The following is a 7,700-nucleotide window of genomic DNA, read 5'->3' on the forward strand; positions in this document are numbered from 1 at the left end:
ATGACTGTCCCATTATTATAGATGATGATTTGGTTATATCGTTCATTATACTAAAATTATTAATCAACCTTTAAGCTGTCATGAACAAAATAATAAGTTTTTACTCCTTTTTTTATGAAGCTTTCCCATTTAGAATTTTCGTTTGCCTTGATGTGCTTAAAGGTGAGTATATTTCATTCATTTCACTGAGCTTTCAATAGTACCATTCATTCAGATGACTGACATCTTTCAGTTCTGAAAAATTTGCCATCATATTTGCTAATTACCTCTGTTCCATATCCTTCTGATATTGAATCTTATAGAATCTCATCTCAGTTTCTTTTCCCTCTCATAGTTGCTCTATTTCTGTTCTATTTTCTAAGAAATTTCTTTGATTTTCATCTAAACTTTCTGTTGGAATTCTTTTTTCATTTTAGCCATTTTAGCTTAAACTTCCATGAGCTCTTTCCTGTTATTTAAATAGAACTGTATTACTTTCTGTGTATGCAAGTATTTCATGTACCTCTGAGGTAGGTGAGAATTGAGTTTTCTTACATTTTAGGAGGATAGGGAAGAGGAAGTTTTCTTTTGTGCTGTCAGACAACAATTTTTCTTCCAAGTTCACATTTTTTTTCTGTTTATTTTATCACCATTGCTCATGTTCAAGAGTTTACTCAAATGTTTGATTAATCACTAACTCATCCATTATATTTAATAATAAGACTGTAAAGAAAAACCATCTAGAAATTCTGGGAAGGGAATGAAGGTTTATATTAAGTGTGTTTGGGAAAGGAGTTTACTTTTTCACGGGGGAAATTTTCAAATGTCATTTTTTTCATACTCTGGAAAGAGTAGATACCAGAATGCTTGACGGTTGGAGGTGTAGCTTTTAGAAGTCAAGAGTTTGGCTTCAAGAGTTTTCCTTCAATCTGTATTTTCAACTTCGTATGTCAGATTCTGCCTTTGGTCTCTACTTGGCATCTCTGATTCAAGAGCCTCCTTTATTTATATCAGTGTGGAGCTGTACACATTTGGATCTTGTCTCTTGGTCAGTAGGGTGAAGGAAGAGAATACATTGATCCCCCCCAAATACTGACTTCCAACCAATCCTCAGGTGGTCATTTAACTTTCTCCACCCTCTGTTTTAAGTAGCATTGCAATGAGAACATCTCTGTGATTCAGTGAGTCTAATAAACTTTCCTCCCATATGTGTCAGTATGAGAACACTCTATTCTAAACCTTTCCCCTCTCTCTGGCTGCATTTATTTGTACAAAAAGTTGATAAAGTCTCTTATCTACTGATCTCTCTCCCATTTTTATCTTTGCGGATTTTCATCTTTTCCACAGTTACGTTTTTGTGAGCACTGGGAAAACTAAGAACTGTGGTCAATCCACAAAACCAGTGAACTACTTTTAGATGACATATGGTATATTTATTTACACAGTATACAACAACTAAGACTAGCTTAGGGTATACCAAAGATAGAAATTAAATTGGGTTCTGAAATACTTGTCTCTCTATGAATATGGATTGGAGAGTGTGCTCTCAGCCTATCAATTGGTAAAAGAACAGCAGCATAATGAGTAAATATTTGGAAAATATTGCCAATTAGAATGGTTTAGAGTAATTGGGAGCTTTTAGCCTAGAGGCAGTAGGCTGGCAGTGAAAGATGACAGTACTTAAATGTTGTGACTCCTCCTCCTGTCTTCTATCCAAACAAACAATAAGTTAAAAAAAAAAAAAAAGAAGAAGAAAGAAAGAAAGGAAGAAAAAAGAAACAAACAATAAGCAAGCAAATGTAAAATGTTTGCCTCAAGAAATTGTAAAGAACCTTACTAGTACCAAAACCTATTTAGTGCATGACGGAACTTCGTTCACACAGACTGAGGTGATTTAGACATGGATCCAATATTCGATGACAGAGTATATGGACATGATATGGAGGTCTAGATTAAGAAAGTAAAAGACAAAATTACGTAATAACAAATACAGGCAGTTCTTGATTTTGCTTAGCACCTGCTAAATGACACTCTTTGTATTCGTTTCCTGTGTCTGCTATAAAGAATGACTACGAACTTGGGGTTGTAATCAGTAGGAATTTATTTTCTCATAGTTCTGGAGGCCAAAAGTTCAAAACCAAGCTGTCAGCAGGGCCTTACTCTCTCTCTGGCTCTAGGGGGGAAATCTCTTCTTTGTCCTTGTGAGGCTTCTTGTGGCTGTTGACATTCCTTGACTTACAGGCACATCACCACAGTCCTTGCCTCCGTGGTCACCTTTCTACCCTGAACTTCTGTCTTCCTCTTGCCTCATTGGATTTAGGGCTCATTTGGAGAATCCAGGATGATCTCTTCATGTTAATATCTTTAATTTACAACAGCAAAGGCCCTTTTTCCAACTAAGGTAATAATCACAGTTTCCAAGGATTAGGACATGAGCATACTTTTTGAGGGACCACCTTTCAACCTGCTGAGCTCATGTGGTTGCCATGTCCTCATACTGATCTCAGTTATCACGGAACTGCACAAAGTGAGACCTAACTGTAAATTATAACAGTTATCTGGGTTTTCAAGGTTAAGAGTTGAAACCTGGAAAACTCTGTCAGATTATTCAGTGTAGTTGAGCATGACAAAAAGAACATCACAGATGTGAAGAACTATAATATATTATTTTAACTGCCAATGTTGTATCACCAGAAATGTGAAAACAAAGCTATAAACTATGTACAACAGGGCTTCCATGACTGTCTACCAATTAGGGCCAGATGCCTCAATGTGTTTCTCAATTTCCATAAAAAATTATTCCAATTAGTCATTGGTCTGTCTTCATGAGGTCACATAAGATAGGAAATACACACTATAACATTATTATTTATAATAACCATTATAAATAATACCATTAATATTCAATATTAATACTTATAATAGTTCTATATGTATAAACATATAAATAAATATTTGTATTTATATGAATTTATAAACAAATATATTTATAATATTAATATTTAATAATTAATATTAAATAATATTGTCTTTAAAGGGTTGAATTCATATAGCACATAGATTATTCATTTCTCCTTTTATTTTTAAATATATTGTAATGAAATTTATATCATTACTGGTTTTAAATCAATACTAATCTATTATTAGTTTGCAAATGAACATGAGAAAAATATCTAACTAATGGAAAATTGGTTATCAATAACAATATAAAATAATTTATGTATTCTTTTTATTTAAAGCAAACAAAATGGAAGTTTATAAATTAATCATTAAGTGAGTTATGTATCAGTAGGAAAAGTTCACATTATAGAATAGACATGGAATGACCACTTTGAAATCATCAAAATATGAGATCATGTGTTTGTTATCTATTGGTGATCTTAAAATATGTTTTAATTAATGTAGCTTTAACTTTATGATTTAATTAAGCAAGCAAGGATACAATTAGGAACATTTCAATACTAGGTAAATAGTTCTTTGGGTAGTCCCATTTTATATTTGAAAAATGTTACTCATTCCAAGTAAGTTAATAAGGAGAGAAGTCATATAGATTTAAAGTAAATGCATTAATATGAAAATGGGTTCAAATCCTGAATTCATTACTTATTAATCCTGTGACCTTGTATAAGTTCTTTAAAGTGTCTGTACCTCAGGTTCCTCATTTGTGATAGAGATAATAATGCTTCTTTTCATCAGATTATTGTTAAGATTAAAGGAGTGAATGCATTTAAAACACTAAGAATAATAAGGGCTTTAAAAACCTTACTGTAATAATTGTCATTTTTTATTTTTTATTTTTATTTATTTGCCAGAGAGAGAGTACACACAAGCAGGCAGAGAGGCAGGCAAAGGCAGCAAGAGAAGCAGGCTCCCTGTTGAGCAAGAAGCCCCATGTGGGACTCGATCCCGGACCCTGGGATCAAGACTTGAGCCGAAGGCAGCGGCTTAACCAACTGAGCCACCCAGGCATCCCTAATTGTCATTTTTTAAAAGAATCTTGTGGAATTCTCATAGAATTGAGGTGAAATTCTCATCAAATATTTTATCATACCTTCTTAGTTACATACCAGCAAAAGGAGTCAGTTCTAGTTCTTAGCTATGCAATTATAAGAATTAGAGACTAGCAGTAAGCTAACATATTATACCCAATGGCTATAACTAACTAAATTCATTTTTTTAAGTTTTTATTCAAATTCTAAATTCTAGTTAGTTAACATATAGTGTAATATTGATTTCAGGAGTAGAATTTAGTGATTCATCACTTACAAACTAAATTCATTTTTGAAATATTTTTAAATGCATTCTTTGTGGCAGCTATTGAGCTGGATTGAAATCCAAAGATGAGTAAATATTACTTTCCACCTTCAAAAGTTAACAGCTTAGGGACACCTGGGTGACTCAGTTGGTTAAGCAGCTGCCTTCGGCTCAGGTCATGATCCCAGCGTCCTGGCATCGAGTCCTACATCGGGCTCCTTGCTCGACAGGGAGTCTGCTTCTCCCTCTGTCTCTGCCTGCCATTCTGTCTGCCTGTGCTCACTCTCCCCGTCTCTCTCTCTGATAAATAAAAAAATAAAAATAAAAAAAAAAACAACAACAACAAAAAACCTTTTATTAAAAAAAAAGTTAACACTTTAGTTAAGAAGGTATTTAATTATACAATAACTCAATACAGTGTTACAAGTACTGCCACAAAGAAAGGGCCTAGAACAGTAAAGGGGGAGTTATTTTAACATGTAGGTTTTGTAGTTCTGTAATACAGTGGATTTACTAACACTTCTTAAGATGGACTTTAGAGTCTGAGATTGATGAGGATGGCATATGAGGCAGAGTGTCCACAGACCTGGAAGAAGTGTAATTGGAAGCAAAGGGCATGCGTAATGGGTTGAGGGTGAATAAGGAAGGAACATTTGCTTGAAACGTAAACACCAGGATGAAGAGTCTATATTTTCTTCAGTGACAAGGAGAAATTGGTAATATTTTTTTTTCTTGTTGAGTAGTGGAAATGACATTTGAAGCTACATTTTAGAAAGATTTATTTGATTTGTAATGTAGCATGAGTTAACATAAGGAAAGAGTAAAAGTAAAAATCAATTACAAAGGTACTTGCATGTAAATATCAGTGTACATGGGAAATGATGCACGTCTAACTACTGTACATGTGCATGTAGGTGGCATATATTAACATTATGAAATTCAAATCAACAATACCTACCAGTTGTCTATAGTGGAGAACAGAGAAGATATTCCTAGGGAATGAGGTCCAATAAAGAAGAATAAAACCTTACACAGAAGAATGAAAGGTGATACTAAGTAATAATCGAGTCAGAGAAACAAAGCCGGCAATCAGATACTAAGCAACACACTAAAGTGGGAGTTGTCATGACTAGCTTCTAGTCAAAACTAGAATGATTTTGAGATCAATCTGGCTGCAGAGTAGAAGAGAGGTTATACAGAAGCCAGTGCAAATAAAGATCATTTAGTAAAGTATTGCAATATACTAGAAGATATTAAGTTGATTTGACCTAGGGTTGGAAGGGGGAGAAGTTGATGAATTTATAGAATATTTAGGGAGTTCGGTTGACTGACAGCACTTAGTGATGGATGGCATGGAAGTGAAGATGAGGAAGTTGTCAAGGCTAACCTTTTTTCGGTATACCTAGATGAATGATGGTATCATTTATTGAGATAGGGAACCCAGTAAAGACATCATGTTTTGGAGCAAGTGAACTGAAGTGCTTTGTATTTGAGATGTCACATTTGGTATTCCTTTGAGATTTCTTAGTGGAAATGTCAAGTTAGCAAATGAATATACTGGTCTAGAGCTTAGTGGAGGGGTCTTGGTCCAAGCTGTGAGGTTTCTGACAGCTAGATGGGGAAGAATAGAATGGCCAAAAATATGTAGTAGCCAGATGTCCAGTATGTGAAAACAAAGGAAAGGAAGGTTTGCTTTTGTTCAATTTTATTATTTATTATTTATTTTTTTTCCAAGGAGAGACATGGTAACAAAAGTACCTTACCCTGCTGAGAGGTCAGATAAATTGAGAAGTGAAAAAATGCCAAGTGGCTTGGGAATGCAGAAGCCATGCAGTAATCTTAGACAAAACCAATCAGCAGAAAGATGAAAGTAGAAAACAGATTAAAGTGGGTTGAGGTGAGATGAAAAAAATTTAAAAGCTGGTTGAGAAGTTTATCTTAAGAAGAAGGTTCAGGAAGAGATTCTTCTCCCAACTATTAAGAAGTAATTCAGATAGAATTAACCCTCCTGACATAAACAACTAAACCCAGACAAAGCAAGTAGAATGAATATTTTCAAATATTGGTCAGCTACAAAGTAGTGTTGTGACCCAAGAGAGAATGAGGTGTGCCCTGTGTTTGTCCAGCTTTTCTGCCTGGAGATTCCTTGACAAGAAGGGGTATCTTGAAACATTCATAGAATCTTGGAAAAATGAGGAGATAGAAATAAGCAGTCAGGGGCGCCTAGGTGGCTCAGTGGGTTAAAGCCTCTGCCTTCGGCTCAGGTCATGGTCCTGGGGTCCTGGGATCGACCCCCCGCATCGGGCTCTCAGCTCAGCAGGGAGCCTGCTTCCCTTCCTCTCTCTCTGCCTGCCTCTCTGCCTACCTGTGATCTCTGTCTGTCAAATAAATAAATAAAATCTTAAAAAAAGAAAGAAAGAAGGAAATAAAGAAAGAAGCAGTCAGCAAGGGGTGGGGTGAATTGTACAGGGTAAATTAACAGAAGGAAACTACACAAGGAAATAGCTCAAAAAATCTGCACAGGGCCATCCGTCAATCTGCTACTGAATATTAAAACACAAATGCACATCTGGAAAATCCATGAGATTAAGTGGGAAAAAGTTCCAGGGAATTCTCAGAAAAGAAATTTCCAGAACGAATACAGTGCTGGAAGACAGTAAGTTTCCAACCAATAAAAGAATTCTTTCAATATCTAGAAGATTCAGTAGAAATACTTAGAAGGATTATATTTTACCGGTAGAACAACAACAACAACAAAAACACCCAAAAATGGTGGTTCTCAATCAGGAAGGATTTTACTTCTTTTGAGACCTTGGTAATATCTGAAAACAAGTTAGTTGTCACAGTTGGGGAGGGAGGGGTACAACTGGCATCTACTGAGTAGAGAAAGATCAAATATACTGATAAACATCCTACAATGCATGGGACAGTGCCCCACAGCAAAGGCATATCCTATTAAAAAGTAAATAGTTCTGAGGTTAAAAACTCTGTACTGGAGTAAAAGAAATTGTCCTTCCATACATACAAGGGCCCTGTCCCTGGTCCCATGCATTAGGGGATCCCCTTACTTTACATTTTCCCCCCCAAAACAAACAAACAAACAAACAAACAAAAGTCCCCTCCGTTGCCTAGGACAGCTGAGGCTAATAGTGATATATGAGTGAGGTTTCCTTGAGCTCTGGCCAGAATTTTTGGGGAACCCCATCCCCATCTCCTTCCAGGGCTCTCAGAACTTTCCCATGCATAGTATCCACTAAATGCCATAAGGAGTTCTGGCATTCAGGTTTATGGATTGTCTAAGGGGTGCGGGATACTACAAAGGAGCCCTGGCATGCTTATAGCTTCTGATGACTGGCATAGTATTTCTTTGTCAAGATCATGTGAGATTGGGTCACCAAATGGTACCTACATGTTGATTTGTGGTGATGTTCAATCACGTTGGACACAGGTGTGTTTAGTAGTATCTA

Source organism: Mustela nigripes, chromosome 6 (assembly GCF_022355385.1).
Source record: "Mustela nigripes isolate SB6536 chromosome 6, MUSNIG.SB6536, whole genome shotgun sequence".
Taxonomy (NCBI): Eukaryota; Metazoa; Chordata; class Mammalia; order Carnivora; family Mustelidae; genus Mustela; species Mustela nigripes.